The sequence below is a fragment of the Bubalus bubalis genome, chromosome 21 (assembly GCF_019923935.1).
Source record: "Bubalus bubalis isolate 160015118507 breed Murrah chromosome 21, NDDB_SH_1, whole genome shotgun sequence".
Taxonomy (NCBI): Eukaryota; Metazoa; Chordata; class Mammalia; order Artiodactyla; family Bovidae; genus Bubalus; species Bubalus bubalis.
Genome location: NC_059177.1, coordinates 12,823,914 through 12,844,654, shown reverse-complemented (window position 1 = coordinate 12,844,654; position 20,741 = coordinate 12,823,914). Strand labels below are relative to the sequence as shown.

Below are 20,741 nucleotides of genomic sequence, written 5' to 3'. Positions count from 1 at the left end.
GTAATCTTGCCTGGAAAATGGAGGAGACTGGTAGGCTACAGTCCATGGGGTCGCAAAGAGTCAAACACGACTGAGTGACTTCATACTCACACCCCTCTGATCAAAACCTCCAGTGGCTCTCATCTTACTTGGGGTAAAAGCCAAAGACCCCCACCAGGACTGAGGGAGCCAAATGGTCAGGACACCCTATGACTCGGGCTCTCAGCACCATCTACCCTGCCTCTCACCCAAGCGCCCTTACCAAACTGGCCTCCTGGCCACTTCTCGGTCTCACCAGGCACGTTCCTGTCTGAGGTCTTTGCCCATGCTGTTCCCTCTGCCTGGAATGCTCTTCTCTAAAATACCCACAAGACTTGCTTTTGCATCAGACATTTACCCAATGTCAGCTTCTAAACTAGGAACACAAACATTGGTACAGTTGTGCCTGCTGTGCCCTGCCTAAGCACAGAGGGCACCTATCCCCTTGTGGTCCAGAAGCAGCTCATGACTGAGACAGGACCAGCAGCTATGCGTGCTTATGGAGGGAACATCCCTTTTTACTCCCATGGGCTGGTTTTCACCTCAATTTTACACTCCTTTCTCACAGAGTTACCATGAGGATTAAGCAACTGTATCAGTGATGATAACCTTAGGAAATAACATTTATTGAGCAGTTGCTTCAGGCCAGTACTGTAGTAAACCCTTTTGAGTTTAGTGGTCTTATCCTCACAAGAACACTGTTAAAGACAGGTGCTATTATTGCCACTAAGCATAGACCATTGTGAAAACATTCATCTGCATTCCAACCAGCACCACCAACATCTTACAGTCTTCTGTGATTCTTTAGCTTGTACCTGTGTTAAGATTTCCCTTAGAAAGTCTCTCGTGAATTCTGAAGAGACAGTTGGGGTAAGACATCACTCAGTTTCATTCCAGTTTGCACAACTCCAGCCAGCTATTTTGAAGGTTAAAGGCATAGTAAGAATACAGGAAAGGGACTTCCTTTTATGCATCTCAAAAATAGAACAGTAGAAACAAATACAATAGTATTTCTGTCATCTGTTTCATCTGTCTACATAATCAGATTTTGTTTCGTCAAACTATGGTTCAGCTGTCTGCTCTCATAATGTATCTAATTCTGGGTTTTAGGAGTCCTGGAAGCTCTGCCTAATGTCCTGGCATGGTCTGACAGGTCTGCTTACAGGAGCGAGGTCAGCTTCTCTGGGAGACCTGTGGCCATGAGCAGATCCCTGGAAGTATCGATAGTTATCTGATTATCATATTCGGTTTGGTCCTTCCTGCCGGTGCTTCTAGCCTGTCCTTTTTTGTTGTTACCCCAGCTGTGGATGTGACTGGTGATAGAAGCAAGGTCCAATGCTGTAAAGAGCAATATTGCATAGGAACCTGGAATGTCAGGTCCATGAATCAAGGCAAATTGGAAGTGGTCAAACAAGAGATGGCAAGAGTGAATGTTGACATTCTAGGAATCAGCAAACTAAAATGGACTGGAATGGGTGAATTTAACTCAGATGACCATTATATCTACTACTGCAGACAGGAATCCCTCAGAAGAAATGGAGTAGCCATCATGGTCAACAAAAGAGTCTGTAATGCAGTACTTGGATGCAATCTCAAAAACGTCAGAATGATCTCTCTTTGTTTCCGAGGCAAACCATTCAATATCACAGTAATCCAAGTCTATGCCCCAACCAGTAATGCTGAAGAAGCTGAACTGGAACGGTTCTATGAAGACCTACAAGACCTTTTAGAACTAACACCCCAAAAAGATGTCCTTTTCATTATAGGGGACTGGAATGCAAAAGGAGGAAGTCAAGAAACACCTGGAGTAACAGGCAAATTTGGCCTTGGAATACGCAATGAAGCAGGGCAAAGACTAATAGAGTTTTGCCAAGAAAATGCACTGGTCATAGCAAACACCCTCTTCCAACAACACAAGAGAAGACTCTACACATGGACATCACCAGATGGTCAACACCGAAATCAGATTGATTATATTCTTTGCAGCCAAAGATGGAGAAGCTGTATACAGTCAGCAAAAACAAGACCTGGAGCTGACTGTGGCTCAGACCATGAACTCCTTATTGCCAAATTCAGACTGAAATTGAAGAAAGTAGGGAAAACCACTAGACCATTCAGGTATGACCTAAATCAAATCTCTTATGATTATACAGTGGAAGTGAGAAATCGATTTCGGGGCCTAGATCTGATAGATAGAGTGCCTGATGAACTATGGGCTGAGGTTCATGACATTGTACAGGAGAAAGGGATCAAGACCATCCCCATGGAAAAGAAATGCAAAAAAGCAAAATGTCTGTCTGGGGAGGCCTTACAAATAGCTGTGAAGAGAAGAGAAGCGAAAAACAAAGGAGAAAAGGAAAGATATAAGCATCTGAATGCAGAGTTCCAAAGAATAGCAAGAAGAGATAAGAAAGCCTTCCTCAGTGATCAATGCAAAGAAATAGAGGAAAACAACAGAAGATCTAGACTAGATCTCTTCAAGAAAGAGATCTAGACTAGATCTCTTCAAGAAAGAGATCTAGACTAGATCTCTTCAAGAAAGAGATCTAGACTAGATCTCTTCAAGAAAGAGATCTAGACTAGAGATCTCTTCAAGAAAATTAGAGATACCAAGGGAACAGTTCATGGAAAGATGGGCTCAATAAAGGACAGAAAAGGTATGGACCTAATAGAAGCAGAAGATATCAAGAAGAGGTGGCAAAAATACACAGAAGAACTGTACAAAAAAGATCTTCACGACCCAGATAATCACAATGGTGTGATCACTCACCTAGAGCCAGATATCCTGGAATGTGAAGTCAAGTGGGCCTTAGAAAGCATCACTACGAACAAAGCTAGTGGAGGTGATGGAATTCCAGTTGAGGCTATTTCAAATCCTGAAAGATGACGCTGTGAAAGGGCTGCACTCAATATGCCAGCAAATTTGGAAAACTCAGCAGTGGCCACAGGACTGGAAAAGGTCAGTTTTCATTCCAATCCCAAAGAAAGGCAATGCCAAAGAATGCTCAAACTACCGCACAATTGCACTCATCTCACACGCTAGTAAAGTAACGCTCAAAATTCTCCAAACCAGGCTTCAGCAATATGTGAACCGTGAACTTCCTGATGTTCAAGCTGATTTTACAAAAGGCAGAGGAACCAGAAATCAAATTGCCAACATCCACTGGATCATGGAAAAAGCAAGAGAGTTCCAGAAAAACATCTATTTCTGCTTTATTGACTATGCCAAAGCCTTTGACTGTGTGGATCACAATAAACTGTGGAAAATTCTGAAAGAGATGGGAATACCAGACCACCTGACCTGCCTCTTGAGAAATCTGTATGCAGTTCAGGAAGCAACAGTTAGAACTGGACATGGAACAACAAACTGGTTCCAAATAGGAAAAGGAGTACGTCAAGGCTGTATATTGTCACCCTTTTTATTTAACTTCTATGCAGAGTACATCATGAGAAACACTGGACTGGAAGAAGCACAAGCTGGAATCAAGATTGCCGGGAGAAATATCAATAACCTCAGATATGCAGATGACACCATCCTTATGGCAGAAAGTGAAGAGGAACTCAAAAGCCTCTTGATGAAAGTGAAAGAAGAGAGTGAAAAAGTTGGCTTAAAGCTCAACATTCAGAAAACGAAGATCATGGCATCTGGTCCCATCACTTCCTGGGAAATAGATGGGGAAACAGTGGAAACAGTGTCAGACTTTATTTTTGGGGGCTCCAAAATCACTGCAGATGGTGACTGCAGCCAGGAAATTAAAAGACGCTTGCTCCTTGGAAGGAAAGTTATGACCAACCTAGATAGCATATTCAAAAGCAGAGACATTACTTTGCCAACAAAGGTCCATCTAGTCAAGGCTATGGTTTTTCCAGTGGTCATGTGTGGATGTGAGAGTTGGACTGTGAAGAAAGCTGAGTGCCAAAGAATTGATGCTTTTGAGCTGTGTTGTTGGAGAAGACTCTTGAGAGTCCCTTGGACTGCAAGGAGATCCAACCAGTCCATTCTGAAGGAGATCAGCCCTGGGATTTCTTTGGAAGGAATGATGCTAAAGCTGAAACTCCAGTACTTTGGCCACCTCATGCAAAGAGTTGACTCATTGGGGATTGGGGGCAAGAGGAGAAGGGGACAACAGAGGATGAGATGGCTGGATGGCATCACTGACTCGATGGACGTGAGTCTGAGTGAACTCCAGGAGTTGGTGATGGACAGGGAGGCCTGGCGTGCTGCGATTCATGGGGTCACAAAGAGTCGGACACAACTGAGTGACTGAACTGAACTGAACTGACTAGGAAGACCTAGTTTCTAATTTGTAGCTTATAACAGACCTTCAGGCAAAATGAGAGAATGGCAGAGGATCAACTTGTTGGTGACAAAACAAAATGACTCTACGTTGTTCCAGTGATGAACAAGAGTGGAGGATGATAGAATACTTTCACGGTTAAAACATGTACACATGACTATTTTATACAGATCAGGTCAAATTAGTACCCCGAAGGTAAGAACATATTTTGGCCACGGAGAGCCTTAACTAATTTCCCAGGGCCTTCCAATCCAACTCGTTAAGTAAGCATAATGTTAAAAAGAGTTATTGCAAGAGATTGGCCACTTGATTATGGTAGGAGCACAGGGTCCTGAGGATAAAAAATGCTTGTAGCCTGGCTCCTTTATTAACCAGAATGGCAATAAAAGAGTTTCAAACAGACATAGTTGAAGGTAATCTGGAAGCTCTAGTTCTTTTAGAAGCAAGGAACTTATATTGTTTGCTTATAAAATAAGTACAAAGCTTGACAGGTATCATCACCAAGACCCGGAGTTATTCAGCTCTCAAGTGAGGGTTTTTTTTTGTTTGTTTTTTTTTTTTTTTGAGAAGATGAGGAACCTATGTTCTCTGGGCAGGTCATACAATACATGGAGAACAACTCTTTACCACCTCTTAGTAAGACCCAACTGAATACAGCAAACATCAGTTTTAAGCTACTAATTCTCTCTTCTTCCTTATCCATAAACTTCCTATGTTCATTAATTATAATGTATCTTTATACATACACTTAGACATATATATATATATATATAAAAGTTAGATGACATTTAAAGCTTTCATCTTTAATTTTAAAGTAAAATTAATTTTACTACCATGTTCTGAATTATGACATAAACACATTGATTTTATCATCTTAATTGAAGTTAACCTTCAGTTACAAAAGCAAAAACCTTAATGTGTTAATCATTTTTAAAACATCAAATTAAAAGAAATCCACTTATAAATATAAGTAGATATTTAAATGGAAAAAACTTACAGTTCTTTTTAATGGGAGTAATGACTCATCATTGTAGCCCAGAGCAAAACTTGGGGGAATAATGATTTGAGAACCATTAGAAAACTAGGTGTGAAATGTATTTGTAAATTGGTGTGCCGAAGAGCAAAGATGGATTGATTAGAAATAACTCACTTCCTGGGATAAGATATGGAAATAGTACCATGATAGCGAAAAGTATGATAATGTAGATATTTGCCTGCCTATCTGCATTGATGACCACTGTGAGCCCTTCAAGATGGGCCTTGTCCATCTCCAGGGCTGGTCCACCTCCACACCCCGTGAGGGTTGTGGAGCTGAGGTTAGGCAGGGGTTGAGCGCCTTCGGGGAATGAAGTCAAACCCTGGGCATTGCAGGTATTTCTTGCCATGGATCAGACCGAGACATCATCCTTCCTCACCTCTTTCTCCCTCCCTTTCCTAGCTCCCTCCCACACTTACAGGTTTTTCATGAAGAACATTCCCTTAATGTCCCAGTAATCCTATAATCTTGAGTCTCTCACAGGCTCTGTTCTAGGAAACCCAGCTCGAGACATATGAGCCCATATCTGAGAGCACAATGCCACTCTTACTATGGACAGTTTTCTAGCACTTTTCACTCCTCTGCTGGCCAAGAGCCTAAGCCCTTTGTTCTCCCCTTCCCTTCCCCCTACATCCATCAGTCTTTCATGAATCCTATTAGTAGGAATCAGAGAAGCGTATCTTTGAGTCTAAGATCTTGGGAATGATTGTGGTCACAGAGCCCAACCTTGTTCCCTAAAGTGAACATGCTTTCCCTCTTTCCTGAGGACAAACACCCCCCCCCCAACACACCCCCCCCACCCCCCAACACCCCACCCCAGCCCCCGCCAATAGGAGTCCAGCCAATGCAGAATTTGCTCCCTGGGGAGTTTACCACAAAATGAAAACCATTCCCCACTTTAACTTGAAAAGAGGTTGATATACAAAGTTAACAAGACAGGAGATATCCTTGGAACAGAAGTTAAAGCCCCCTTCCCCATAGCTGCCAAGTCTAGTCTGAGTTTTCATTGGCTCAGACCCCAGGAGCCACACCACTCAAAGTTCTGACTTTGCTCTACTTTGAAGAGTTCATCAGCTATCTCTGCATCTTGTCTCTTCTTCCCAGGGAAGAGCTTTCAGGATTCCTAGGTAGGGAGCCTCAGCAAAGCCAGGCACACTCACTCAAGATGCTGTTCTCCATTTCTGGCTATGATTATGGAGCTCACAGAGGCCAATTCAAGCCCTGATCTCAGTGCTCTGGCTGCAGCTGAGTTCCTCTGTCGAGTAGGGATGGAGAGGCTGACAGATGGGCAGGGAACCTGTGAGGGCCTGTGGCAGCCCTCTGTGACCCCAGAACAGCTGTCAAGACCACATACACAGATGCAGGAGATAATTAGGAGGCCACCAGTCTGCAGCCTGTACTTAAATGAGGCCACTCAGACTGTGTCTGGAGACAGATGGACAGAAGTTAATACAAACGTGTCATCACTACCCTCAAAGGGCTGTGACCAGCTCATCTCAGGAGCTCTGGGTCTAGGGCCAAGAGGGAGGCAAGGGGGCAGTAATTGACTTTAGCTGGTCTTGCTTTGCAGCCAGTCAAACCTATGTCAACCCAAACCTGAGGTTGAAGAGTGGGGACAAGGGATACAAAAGTGCTGGAAGAACAACCAAAAATTGATGACTAACTTTCTCAGTTCTGAAAAGGCATCCTAGGCTGTCAAACCACCACTGACCCACACATACCAACACCACCCCGGCACCCTTCCCAATACATTCTGTTAGCTTCCATCTACAATCATTTTCTATATCAGAGGAGTTATCACATTTTAATATGCATAAAAATCAGCTATTGGAGTTTGTGAGTAATGCAGATTCTCAGGTTCTTATCCTGGGTCAGAATGGGGAGAGCTTGCTCTTACTTATATAGCTCAAGCCAAGAATCTTCAGTGGTTGGGAGAAGAAAATGGTCAACATTTGGACCTAGAATGGCTGGAAGCAAATAGATTCCTCCATTATAGTTGCTTATCCAATAGGAACACCAAATCTTGAATCATTACAATCAGAGCCCTGAGCCTCCTCTGTAATTCACTCAGGCTAGAAAGAAAAGTGGATGAGGAACTTGGAGTCTGGGAGAGACCCTAAAGGGAGACATCCAGGTATTAAGAGGCTACTGTACTCTCTGTAGTGTTGTGCAAAGCCTCACAAAAGGTGCACTATCCTTTTCCACATCAGCATGGCAGGAGACAGTATTGATAAATACAAAAGACACCAGCATGTGTGTCCACGTGGATGGAGTTCTATCACATTATCATTATCATTGTTCTGCCTTACTGGACATAAAATCTTAGCTGCTTAAAAACTATTTCAGAAGCAAATGTGATATTGGCTTTTATACCTAAGTTTGTACCGAGTTTGAGTCCTCTCTTCAGGAAGTACTGACTCTCCCACTAGGTTTCTGGGATTGGACACGTGAATTTCAACCCCATTGGTCCCTATCATACCTCATGCAGATGAATGATTTGTCCGAGAAGATCTTCTTCGGCTTCCTCATTTTTCAGGTGAGGAAGTCTCTCCAGGAACCAATGTTTCTATGAGAACAAAAGGCTTATTCTTTGTAAAGACTTCAGAGGTGACTCTTGAAAAAACCTAACCATCTCTCCTGAACAAGATGGGTTTTAACTGGTTCTGTTACCTCGCTTCTTTCTATATTAAATATTTACAATATTTCACTGTCTTTAAAATGGTTTGCTGTTCATTAAGAATAACTTGCTTGGCTCAGTTCAAACAAAACCCTTATACTCAGAAACAGTAGCATTTGATCCACTTGACAATATTCTCAGTGGTTTTGAAGAGGTGTATAAACTTGGATATGGAAACATGGAGAGAGCTAAATTGCTCCACAAATGAACCAAGAAGAGATGATAAGAAGCCTGGAAGGCAGGTGGCTGCAAGTCCAAGAAGAGAGAATTAAGAGATACCCTGGAGTTTTTGAGTGAAATGCTATCTGTCGTGCAACATAAACTATACCCTTCTGCCTCTCTCACAAACTTTAGTTAAATCTACATTTGTGGATGAGATTTGGTATTGGAAATGATACAAACAAAGAAACAAATACTGTTGCAAGATTGGTCTAGGGTGAGACCAAAGGCTGGGTACCCATGGCAAATGGACATGGGAGCAGCAGCCATAAGTTACACTAAGAATCGAAGAGCAAGCCTCGTGGAGTCTTTCTTGAATTATCAGATATACCTGAGATAAGTATAGTACCTAGAAGACTAGAAGGGCTTTGGCCCTAGGAATCACTCCTAAAAGAGTAGGACTAAAGAGTGTCATGGATGGCCAGGCTCACAAAGAGCTGTAAGAAACAAATGCTTACATGTATTGACCTGCTTAGGGTTGGTAATGGCAAACTCTTCCTCAGAATGGAGATCCTTTAAAGCAGTGGTTAAAGAGTGTGGTTCTGGACTCAGACACAGCTGGGATCAAACCTTGGCTGGCTCTAGCTTTCTCTCTTTAAGAAAAGGCACCTAACTTAGCTTCATTTTTCTTATGGAGGCTCTGTTATCCTAACTCTGTTGCTTTTGAGTAAGTCCAATAACCTCTTCAGGCCTTTTGCTCTAGGACAGCAGTTTTACTAAAAGTATACAGGAAAGCATGAAGTATAGACTATTGAATTGTAAAACATTTTGATGGCACCTGTCCAACCCAAGAATTTGGAATCCCTCCCCACTGCACCTGGAGAGACCTTCCCAAATCCCTTTAGAACAAACAAACTTGGGTATGGGATGCATGTACTAAGTCACTTCAGTCATGTCCAACACTGTGCGACCCTATCGACTGTAGCCTACCAGGCTCCTCTGTCCATGGGATTTTTTCCAGGCAAGAATACTGGAGTGGGATCTTCCCAGCTGAGTGATCGAACCCATGTCTCTTACATCTCCTGCCCTGTCAGGCATATTCTTTACCATTAGCACCACCTGGGAAGCCCAAGGTACTGGATGAGCTGGTTTAAAAATAAAGATGGTTAAAGGGATGGAGAATCCACGAAGCTGTGGGAGATGAAGTCTCTTGTGGCAGTTCTAGGCTCAGTGGCAGATGACAGGAGATGATGAGAGAACTCCAGCAAGTATGTGATGAAACCTACTCACAGAACTGAGGGCACCTCCTTGATTGAGACTGTTAGTCCCTCAACTTCCTCATGAATGCTCCATGATGTGAGAAATAGTGTGATGGGAGGGTATAGCATTCCATGGGGCCATCACACCTGTCTTTTCTGTACTCTGAGCCTGCATCCTAACAGTCAGTTCTTATTTGATACTACAAGTCATTTCCTTCAGTATCATTTCTGTCTCTGCACATGACATCTCTGTTCTATGGCTCTTCCTGAGCAAAAATCTCCCAACCCTTCCTCAACCATGACACATTCAGAAAGTAATGGAGAGATGTGTGATAAACTAAAAAGAATCTCTTGGTAGCTTTACATATCACCGCTCTCCTTTTTTTGGACCTTGGGTTTTTCCATTTTAAAGAACTGAAATCATGAAGAATTCAGGGGGAAAAAATCATCTAATAAGTTGTTTAATCATTTAAATATTATGTAAGAATGCTTCCCCCAAATCTTCAACTCCTTCTTCCACATTATTCTTAGACAATTTAGCAACTGAATGACAAAAAATAATACCTTCACATATTAAAATTTTATAGCATACCCTCAAGTAGCCTTGACATTCTAATCTTAGAAGTGTGATTAATCTCTTCCTTGTATCTATTGATTTAAAGGTGTAATGCTTTTTATAATTGACATTTCAAAATGCCAGATGAGAGAAACTTTAACTTAGGTATGTGACCAAAAAATTCACCTGTGTCTTCCCTTATTTTTTTTAGTGGCTCTTTTTTTATTCTTTTTAAAATCTGAGATATAACTGACATAGAGCATTATGTTAGTTTCATGGGTACAACATAACAATTCAACATTTGTATATATTGCAAAATAATCACCGCAGTAAGTCTAGTTAGTATCCATCACCATACGTAACTACCAATTTTTGTGCTCCCTTGCTCAGCACTTATACATAGTTACAAATTCTTTTTATTGTGATGACAACTTCTAAAATCTATGCTTTTAGGAGCTTTCAAATATCCAATATTGTTTACTGTAGTCATGATGCTGTACATGACATCCCCATTACACATTTATAACTGGAAGTCTTGCTTTTTATGTTATCTATAGGAGAGTACCACCTAGTAAAGTGAAGTCACTCAGTCGTGTCCAACCCTCAGCAACCCCATAGACTGCAGCCGACCAGGCTCCTCCGCCCATGGGATTTTGCAGGGAAGAGTACTAGAATGGGTTGCCATTGCCTTCTCCGAGTAGGGTCCCATCATCTGTTTAATCACAGCTCCCTCCTCTAGGATTCTGAACCAATTTAGAGCTTGGACTTAAATCATAGTATCCACTTTATTATTAGCCAGATTATAGTATATGAGTCAGACCTGAGGCAAAACTCAGCTTTCAGTGACCTCTTTCCAACTCAACTCAAATCTAAACCTTGCCACCACACAGTGGGGGAATTCTGACTTCAGAGGTGACTCCTCCAGTCACATGGATGAAGGATCTGAGTGTATCTTAAGCCACATCAAGTCAAATGGACAAGAGGCCCCACCTTCTAGGTGTACTTAGCAGCTAGAAGGAGAGGGAGAGGGAAGAAAATAGCCTGCCTCCATGCTGGTCAGAGAGAGGGACACTTTTTTTCATCTCATCCATGAGATAAGTTACTTCTCCTGTTATGGAGAGAGGGTAAGAGCAGAAGCTTTGACCCAGCTCTTCCTGAGCAGTAGAAATGTTGACAAATCCTGTTCCATGGACCAAGTCAGGAAGATACGTAGCAGGAATTGAAAGATATCTCCTATTCTTTAAGCACACCATCCATGAGAAACCATAGCACTTGAAGCCATAAAATTCATTCCCAGCTCAATACCATCCAATCAGATAATTAAGTATTATCTGAGAGCCTGAACAGTGAAAATTATTTTTCTAACCAGCTCCAAACATTCAGATGAAGAGAGTGCATGCTGCTGTTCATTACAAGCTTCATAATTATCTCAGAATTCTTGAGCACACAGGTATATTCTTTTTTTTTCTTTTCATATCAAATTGAAGAAAAGAATCCTTGTTATGTTTTTATGGCTTTATTGAGGTATAGTTGATACAATGAAGGACATATATTTAAAATGTACCATTTGATAACATTCATAAAACACTCATCACAATCAAGATAATTGTCCTCAAAGTTCCCTTGAACCTAGTAACTCATACTTCTTTCCCCAGCAAGAAGTCATTTGCAGTATAGATTAGTTTATATTTCATAAATATGGTATCATTCAGTTTGTGTTTTTTGTTTGGTTTCTTTCATTCAGCATACATCCTTTTTTTTTTTTTTTACTCATCCATGTCATTGTGTATGTCAATTGTTCATCTTTTTTTATTACTGAGCAGCTTTCCATTGTATTATAAACCACAGTTTGCTTATTCATTCACTTGTTGCTGGACATTTGGACTGTTTCCAGTCTGTGGCTCTTACAAATAAAGCCACTGTGAACCTTCATCTTCAAGTCCCTCTGTGGACATATGCTTTTGTTTATTTTGGGTAAACATCCAGGATCGGTTGGGTTGTATGGTAAGCATATGGTTAATATTTGAAGAAACTACCGAACTGTTTTCTAGACTGGATGCAATAAAGACATATTCTGTTTTTTCATTTCATTTTGAACAAATGGAAAGAAAGCTTTTCCATTTTACACTTAAACATCAAACCGTCTTTGCATTTTTTTTCTCTTATGTTCTTGAGGAAGTGTCATAAGTCTTCTTATTTTGGAGAACTTTTTTTTTTTTTCCAATAATTATGTTCTGGCCCTTCTACTGGCTTGATTCTCATTTGTAAAAATGGGGTAAGTCACCAACCTGGAGAATCTCAGGTTCAGAGATGTTACATTTGCCCCCAGAGACTTGCTGTGAAGATTAATGGAGATTCCAGGAAGTCTTCAAACAAAATACCTCAATTGTGGTGGACCTAAACACACTGCCTACATTTATGAACAGCTGCAGAACAGTGTTGATTGAAAGCCAGCAACCAGACTTTGGAGTGGAAAAAAAATCAAAACAAAAAAATCTCTATGCCTTTCAGTTTCATTAAGATCTTCTCACCCCACTCACATTTATTTCAAATACTTGAGATGTCAGAGCAGGAAAATTGATTTTGCTTCTCAGAGCCCTTTCTGACATGTAGGAAGAACAGGGAGAGAGTTTTTTTTTTAAGCTTAAAAATATTCTTATGAAATGGGAAAAAGAGCTATAAGAGTTATCAGATGAACTGGGGAACCGTGGGGAGCAGGAGCTGGCAGGTTGCTGAGGAGTAAACATCACAGAACTGCGGTTTCCCAGCTTGTGCTGTTTGAAAGCAGTCTGGGGGTCTCCTAAGAAGTTTAGTTTATTCTGTTGTTTCTGAGAAAATTTAGAACACAAATTCACCAAGAAGATAGATGTCTGAATTACAAGCTTCAAACAAACATAGTCCCTTTATCCCGGTGTTTTTCCCGCTGGGAAGAAAAACTCATTTACCAAACTCTGTGAAGTGTGAAGGCGAGCTTCGGGCCTCGCTCCCCCACTCGCCGTCCAACGGGGAGGCCTGTTGGGTGAAGCAGGCGGAATGAAGCCCGCTGCCTGAAGTGTGAAGGAAGGTTGCCTAAAGCCTGGAAGGATCAGTCAGCAACTAGGACCCAGGCCTGGAAGCTGGAGGAGAAAGGAATTTGGACAGTGGACCCAAAAGAGAAAAGAGAAGGATTTTGTGTTTACTCCAGCTGTCACTCACAATCAGGGACGCAGAGATGAACAGAACAAGAGCTGCATTAGAGGGAGCCCTGGAGAAGTGACCCCTCCACCCCTCCTTGTGGAACGCGGCCCCCCAGCAGTCCTGCCTCTGTAAGCAGCTTCACACAGCCTTGAAATGATCTGGGAGTCTGGCTTCAACAGATAGCATGCGTTTGCCAAATTCATTCCAGTTCCTCCCAATTATTTTGAAAATTTTGCCTGTTGTGGGCAGAAATCCCAAAAGGATAAAGACAATAGAGGCCCATTTATTTATCTGAAGATGTCTGTTGTTTCTCACCTGCAGCAACAACACAATAATAAAACCCTGTCTTCTTCATTTTCAACCAGATCCTCGTAGTAATTCTCGTCTTGCAATTCCTATTGTCACTGCGCATGCCTCCTTCCATGTGGCATTTTCCACTGACAGTGACATTAGAGGTGGCAAGCGGGCAAGGATGTCACAGAACATAAGGAAATGTGTTTCAGAGAAATGATAGTTTTCTATTACCTGACATACCACGGGATGCCTGGTCTAAACTTGGGAATTTGGTCATTTCTAGTAGACCCATATGCGAACATAGACACGCTGCAGAAATAAACACTCTGTGTCTATCTACCTGTCCATCTACCTAGCTACCTTATGCCAGGTCTCTCTGTCCATGGATTTCTCCAGGCAAGAATACTGCAGTGGGTAACCTTTTCCTTCTCCAGGGGATCTTCCTAACCCAGGATCGATCTAAGGTCTCCCACCTTGCAGGCGGATTCTTTACCATCTGGGCCACCAGGGAAGCCCAGGATTACATACAGATGTAGATATTGCAGTGGGTAGAATTTGAAGATGGGCCCAAGCTTCCTGCTCCCTAGTGTGCATAACCTTTATAATCCCCGGGACTGTGAATAGGATGGATTTCACTCCACAGCTCGGTCCTATTTATGTGTCTTTAAGAAGGGAAGATTTTCCAGGTGGGCCTGACCTAATCACATGAGCCCTTCGAGTCTGAATCTAGAGATAGGAGTTTGAGAAGTCAGAAAGAAAAGCATGATGGGGGTTCAATTCGAGGGAGATTCCTGTTGAAGACACAGAGGGCCATGTGACAAGAAATGTGGGGTGGCCCCTGGAGCTGAGAGTAGCCCCTGACTCCAGCCAGGAAGGAATATACATGCTTGATTTTATAACATTCTGGGGCCTCCATGATAGCTCAGTTGGTAAAGAATCAGCCTGCAATGCAGGAGAGCCTGGTTTGATTCCTGGGTCGGGAAGATCCACTGGAGAAGGAATAGGTTACCCACTCCAGTATTCTTGGGCTTCCCTTGTGGCTCAGCTGGTAAAGAATCCACTCGCAATGTGGGAGACCTGGATTCAATCCCTGGATTGGGAAGATCCCCTGGAGAAGGGAAAGGCTCCCCCTCTAGTATTCTGGCCTGGAGAATTCCATGGACTCCATAGTCCATGGGGTTGCAAAGAGTTAGACACGACTGAGCAACTCTCACTTTCACTTTCTCTCATATAAGCATTTCAAGCTATAAATTCCCGTCTAAGGACTTCTTCAGCTGATATATTGCAGGGTTTTTGTTTTTTTTTTTTGAAGTATAGTCGATTTACAATATTGTATTAGTTTCATGGGTACAGCAAAGTGATTCAGTTATATAGACATATATGTATATATTTATTTTCTTTTTTATAGTCTTTTCCATGATAGTTTATTACCAGATATTGAATATACTTTCCTGTGCTATACAGTAAATCCTTGTTGTTTATCTGATAGAGTTGTTAAAATTGTCATTAGTTCAACTCTTTCACAATTTCCTTTTAGATTATTTCTTTGACCTGTGGGTCATATGGGCTTCCCAGGTGCTGGTAGTGGTAAAGAACGTGCCTGCCGATGCAGAAGACCTGAGAGATACGGGTTTGATCCCTGGCTTGGAAAGATCCCCTGGAGGAAGGCATGGCGACCCACTCCAGTATTCTTGCCTGGGAAATCCCCTGGGACAGAGGAACCTGGGGGGCTACACTCCATGGGGTCACACAGAGTCAGGCACGACTGAAGTGACTTAACACACACGCACATGGATCATATGAAAATGTGTTGTTTAATTTCCAAATACCTGGATACGTTTCACTTTTTTTTTTTTTTAACCAATTTTTAATTTAATTCCATTGTGGTCAGAGAACATATTCTATGTGATTTCAATCCCTTTAAATTTATTGAGACTTTTCCTGGGCCCAGCAAGTGGTGTATCTTAGTGAATGATCCCTGTGCCCTTTGAAGTGTGGTGTATTCTTTAGCTGTTTGGTGAAGTTTTCTCTAAATACCAAGTTTGCTAAATTATTTGAGAGTATGGCAAGTTCTCTATATGTTACTTTTTACTTTAATTGTTCTAACAGTAACTAGACAGGAGTCAAATCTACAAGTATCATTACGGACTCGTTTCTTTCTTTTTTTAGCCCTTTCAGGTTCAAATTGCTTTTAATAGATGCATAATGATTTAGGATTGTTATGCCCTTTATAAACTGAAATATCACTCTTGTTTTGAAATCTACTTTAATATGAATATAGAGACTTTGCCTTTCTTATGGTTGCTGTTTGCATATCTGTAGCTACTTAACAGTATTATTGTTGTTGTTTAGTCGTGTCCAACCCTCTGCAACCCCATGGACTCTAGCCCACCAGGCCCTCTGTCCATGGGATTTCCTAGGCAAGAACACTGGAGTGGGTTGCCATGCCCTCCTCCAGGGGCTTCCCAACGGAGGGATTGAACTTATGTCTCCTGCATTGCAGGTGGGATTTTTTTTTTTTTTTTAAACCGCTGAGCCTCTGGAAGTCCCATTCACAGTATATCTTGCTTTAATATTATAATTCTTCACATCCAATCTAAGAATTTTGCAACAAAATGTTTTCATTGACCACCCCCCTTCCAGTCACCCATTTTATTTCTACATAAGCTGTATACCCTGCAAGACATTAGTATGATTCTTTTCTTTTTCGTATGATGTTTGAGAAAAAAATTCTATTTACCCACATATTTACCATTTCTAGCAATCTTTGTTCCTTTATGTAAATCAAGGTTTCTCTTTGGTATTATTTAATTTTTTTCCTTCTGTCTGAAGGTCTTCCTTTAGTGCAAGTCTGCTGGCAATAAATTCCCTTAGCTTTTGTTGATCTGAAAGGTTTGTACTTCATTTTTTAGAAGATCTTTATGCAAGATATATAGTTTTAAGTTGAGCATTTTATTCTTTCAGCAGTTTGAAGATGCTATTACATTGTCTTTGAGTTTAATAAGAAATAAGTAGAGATTCTTATCATTATTCCATACATATAATGTGTGTTTTCCCTCTGCTTCTTTCAAAATTTAGTCTTTTTCTTGTTTTTATCAATTTGAATATGATGTGTCTGGGTGTGATTTTCTTTGTGGAATCTCTGAAATGATTTTTTTAATCAAAATTAGAAATTTTTCAAGCGTTTTTTTCTGCCCAGTCTCCTTGCTATCTTTCTAGGATTCCAATTAGCTATATATCAGACCACTGGATGTTGTCTCTTAAGTTGCTAAAGATTATTTCTTTTTAAAATATCTTTTCTTTCTGTTCAATTTGCATAGTGTCTATTGATCTATTTTCAAGTTCACTGATCGTTTCTCTTCTAGTGTCCACTCTATGATAAGCTCACCTAGTGAATTTTTAATTTTAAATATTTTGTTTTCCAGTTCTTGAATTTCTATTTAGTTCTTCTTCAAAGAAATTTCCATTTCTTTACTGAGTCTCCCATCTGTTCACTCATTCTCTTTTTCTTTATATCCCTGAATTTTTTATATAAACTTTAAAAATCCTTGTCAGTTAATTCCAGGATATATATATTTGGTATGGGTGTGTTTCTACTGACTTTTTCTCTCCTGGTTATTGCTTACATTTTCATGGCTTTTTGTGTCTCAAAATTTTCTGTTGTGTTCTGTATATTGCGGCTATTATGTAGTTGAGATTTGCATTACCTTTGACTTTTTAGCCCTCTGAGACTTCTGTATAACTATGGGAGCATGGGGAAAGAATAATAGCATCAGTTGGATTCAGAGAAATATGAAGTAAAACCATAGTCAGATATCACTCTGTTTGTCCCCTTGACCACTAAGTAGTATTCCATGGTTGAGCACTACCATGGTTTATCTGTTTGCCATTTAAGGATGCTTTGTTTCCAAATGCTCAGAATGAGCAAGCACCAGAATAGCAAAAGTGACAGAGACTGATTATACCCAAGAGGTGCTAAGAATGTGAGACAATCACAACTCTCCTTTCTTGCTGCAGTGTGCCTGGTGCAATCCTATCGGGTAACTAATTGGCATTATCTAGTCAAGCTGACTGGCTACCTACCCAGTGGCTCAGCAAGTTCACTGCCAGTGTATATCTAAGATAAAGGAGCACATACATCTACCGAGGACAATAGCTGGGTCATGAAGTTGTGGGCTATTTATACAATGAAATAATATCGAGTAATGAGAACAAACGAACCATTACTACATGAAAACACTGATGAATCTCAGAGAAATAATACTGAGTGAAAAGAGCCAGATGCAAAAGGATCTATACTGAATTTTAGCATTTTAATGAAATTCAGATGGTCATAAAGATTGGATAATAGTTACTTCTGGGATCATGGGTAGACGCGGGACCATATAGGAACACGAAGAGGCCTTCTGTGTTGTTGGAGATGATATAGAGCTTGATCTGGGTAGTGCCACATGGAGATATGTATATACACACATACACACATATATACACACATGTACACTGATACATGGGCTTCCTGGTGGCTCATATGATAAAGAATCTGACTGCAATGCAGGAGACTAGGGTTTGATCCCTCGGTCAGGAAGATCATTTATATATATAAATATACACACATACCTATATATATGTCTGTACATACATACATACACACAGATATATATTAATATATATACATACACAGATATATATACACACGCACATATTCATCCAGCTGCATACTTGAGATGTATGTTAAGCCTCAAAGAAATTTCTAAGTTAAGTATTATGCAACAGTCTTTGAAAAATAAAATCTAGCTCTAATCTTTGGGTATATGAATTAAACCATTTTAATTTCCCTTTGAATGTGAAATTAAAATGTTTTAAAATTCCTTTTAACATTTGTTAATTGAAGGATGAATCTTTTCTTAAAAACAAAGCAAAAGCCAATTCCGGCAAACAAAGCAGCCACAGATCTTTCATGTCTCTCTCAAAGTGCTATACTTAAAGTTCTTAAAGACTGTAAGAACTCAATTTCATATTTGAAAATCTTTCCCCTGCCAGATGCAGGACCTGCCTGTTGGTCCCTGATAATTTAAAGGTGCTAAATTCAGATACATTCAAGCCCTGTGCCTCTCTAGAGATCACCCTTCTTTCTATAGATGGAGCAATTAAAACTGACCTTCAGTTCTAGCTGCCACTAGTCCTCAGATATCAAAGTGCAGAATGTAAGGGGTTTGGAAACAAGATATTAAATGGGGTCAGAGAAAGTGTGTCTTTCACCAGGAATTGTACAAGGTTTCGTTTTTGCCAGATGAAAGACTAATTTTTGAGGTTTGCTGGAATCAGTGATATTTGATGGTATTTTACCTTTTTGTAGTGTGCTATACAGGATGATTCCAAATATTTCCCAGTGTAATTCTAAATAATTTTAAATTTGTACTGATTCTTGGAAAGTTTTGCCTATTTCTGTTGAATTGGAAAAAAGTTCAAAGTTTTTTTCCATATCAGTTATGCCTAAAATAGCTCTGTATTCAAAATCCAGAATTAATTTCCCAATAAAAAGGGACAGTGAACTTTGCCACAGTAGAAACTTATCATCTGGTCTTTAGAGCATGCCCATTCTGAGAACACGTCCCTGTTTCTGGGAACTGCTCCTCCATCACTGCCATGGTGTTGCCATCCAAGATCCCACCACAGCTCCACTCCCTAGTCACGATTGCTGATCTGATAGAAATCAGATGCTGATTTCTAGCATCTGATCATTTATCTATTTATTTATAGTTAATTTTTCACTGGAACTGAGAAAGTTAATCAGTTTCTTCCCAGTGGTAGAATTAATAAGAAGCGTTGCCCTATTTCCCACCAAAGCCAATACAAAAATGAGCATATGTCTGGGATCCCAGCACAGCCCTTCCTGGTCAGGCCCAGGGTGCTTCTGGACCATTTGCCATAGGCTAAGATTTATGGCACCCCACTCCAGTACTCTTGCCTGGAAAATCCCATGGACGGAGGAGCCTGGTGGGCTGCAGTCCATGGGGTCGCTACAAGTTGAACACAACTGAGCGACTTCACTTTCACTTTTCACTTTGATGCATAGGAGGAGGAAATGGCAACCCACTCCAGTGTTCTTGCCTGGAGAATCCCAGGGACGGGGGAGCCTGGTGGGCTGCCGTCTATGGGGTCGCACAGAGTCGGACACGACTGAAGTGACTTAGCAGCAGCAGCAAGACTTTCCTAATCTGGGAGCATATGAGATTGTAAATTCTCAACAGGAGAGCAGGATACAGCAATGCATAGGTTGGTCTGTTTCCTTGAGATTCTTTTTTTTTTTTTCAATAGTATGATTGATTTGAAGCTATGCACAGCTGTAATTTCTGCTTATTTTTTTAAATTTTGTTTTTAATTGGAGGTTAATTGCTTTACAATATTGTATTGGTTTCTGCCATACATCAACATGAAACAGCCATAGGCATACCTGTCCCCTCCCTCTTGAACCTCCCTCCTACCTCCCACCCTGAGATTAGTTTTATGTTAGGACAAAGGCAGAGAATTAATGAATAAATGCCATGTTCTTGCACCATCACATAAAATTTTTGCTGGCTTGCTGCTTTGAAATACCCCTTTAGAGGTATTTCAAAGCTGTGCTTAGTCACTCAGTCATATCTGACTGTTTGCGACCCCGTGGACTGTATCCCACCAGGCTCCTCTGTCCATGGGGATTCTCCATGCAAGAGTAATGGAGTGGGTTGCCATTCCCTTCTCCAGGGGATCTTCCCAACCCAGGGATCGAACCCAGGTTTCCCACATTGCAGGCGGATTCTTTACCATCTGAGCCACTAGGAAAGCCCCTTTTAGAGGGTATACAAAGCCTCAAATATAAAGAGAACCTAGAATAAGATATCATCACCATGAGTGATCCTGGACACAAAAGAGGGATGCAGATTATCTTGGGGGAGAAGCGCTGACTAGTTCATGTATGCGATACTTCATGGTAAAGGAACTTTTTGCTTGTCTCTTCCTAAGATGGGGAGTAGAGTGATCCCTAGATACAATTGCTCTTTGAAACAATTAAAGGATGGATGGATGTGTCACCAGAAGAAAGTGGAGAAAAAAATGGAGGGTATCTTCAAATTTTTACCCAATGTATCTAGAGTAGGAAAAGTATTGAATTTTGTCCAAAAAACATCTTCTGATGTTTCTAAAGTTATAAATCTTCTCCTTATGACCTTTTTAAAGGTACCTGTTAGTTCATTTGATACCTAGCTAAGAAAAATGATTCTTCTCTGAT

General features: G+C 40.8%; 1 long non-coding RNA gene across 1 annotated transcript in view; it reads left to right on the top strand.

The window, feature by feature from the left end:
- LOC102399284 overlaps nt 1-20,741 on the top strand; it is a 211,810-nt gene that overhangs the window by 58,286 nt on the left and 132,783 nt on the right. The window lies entirely within an intron of this gene.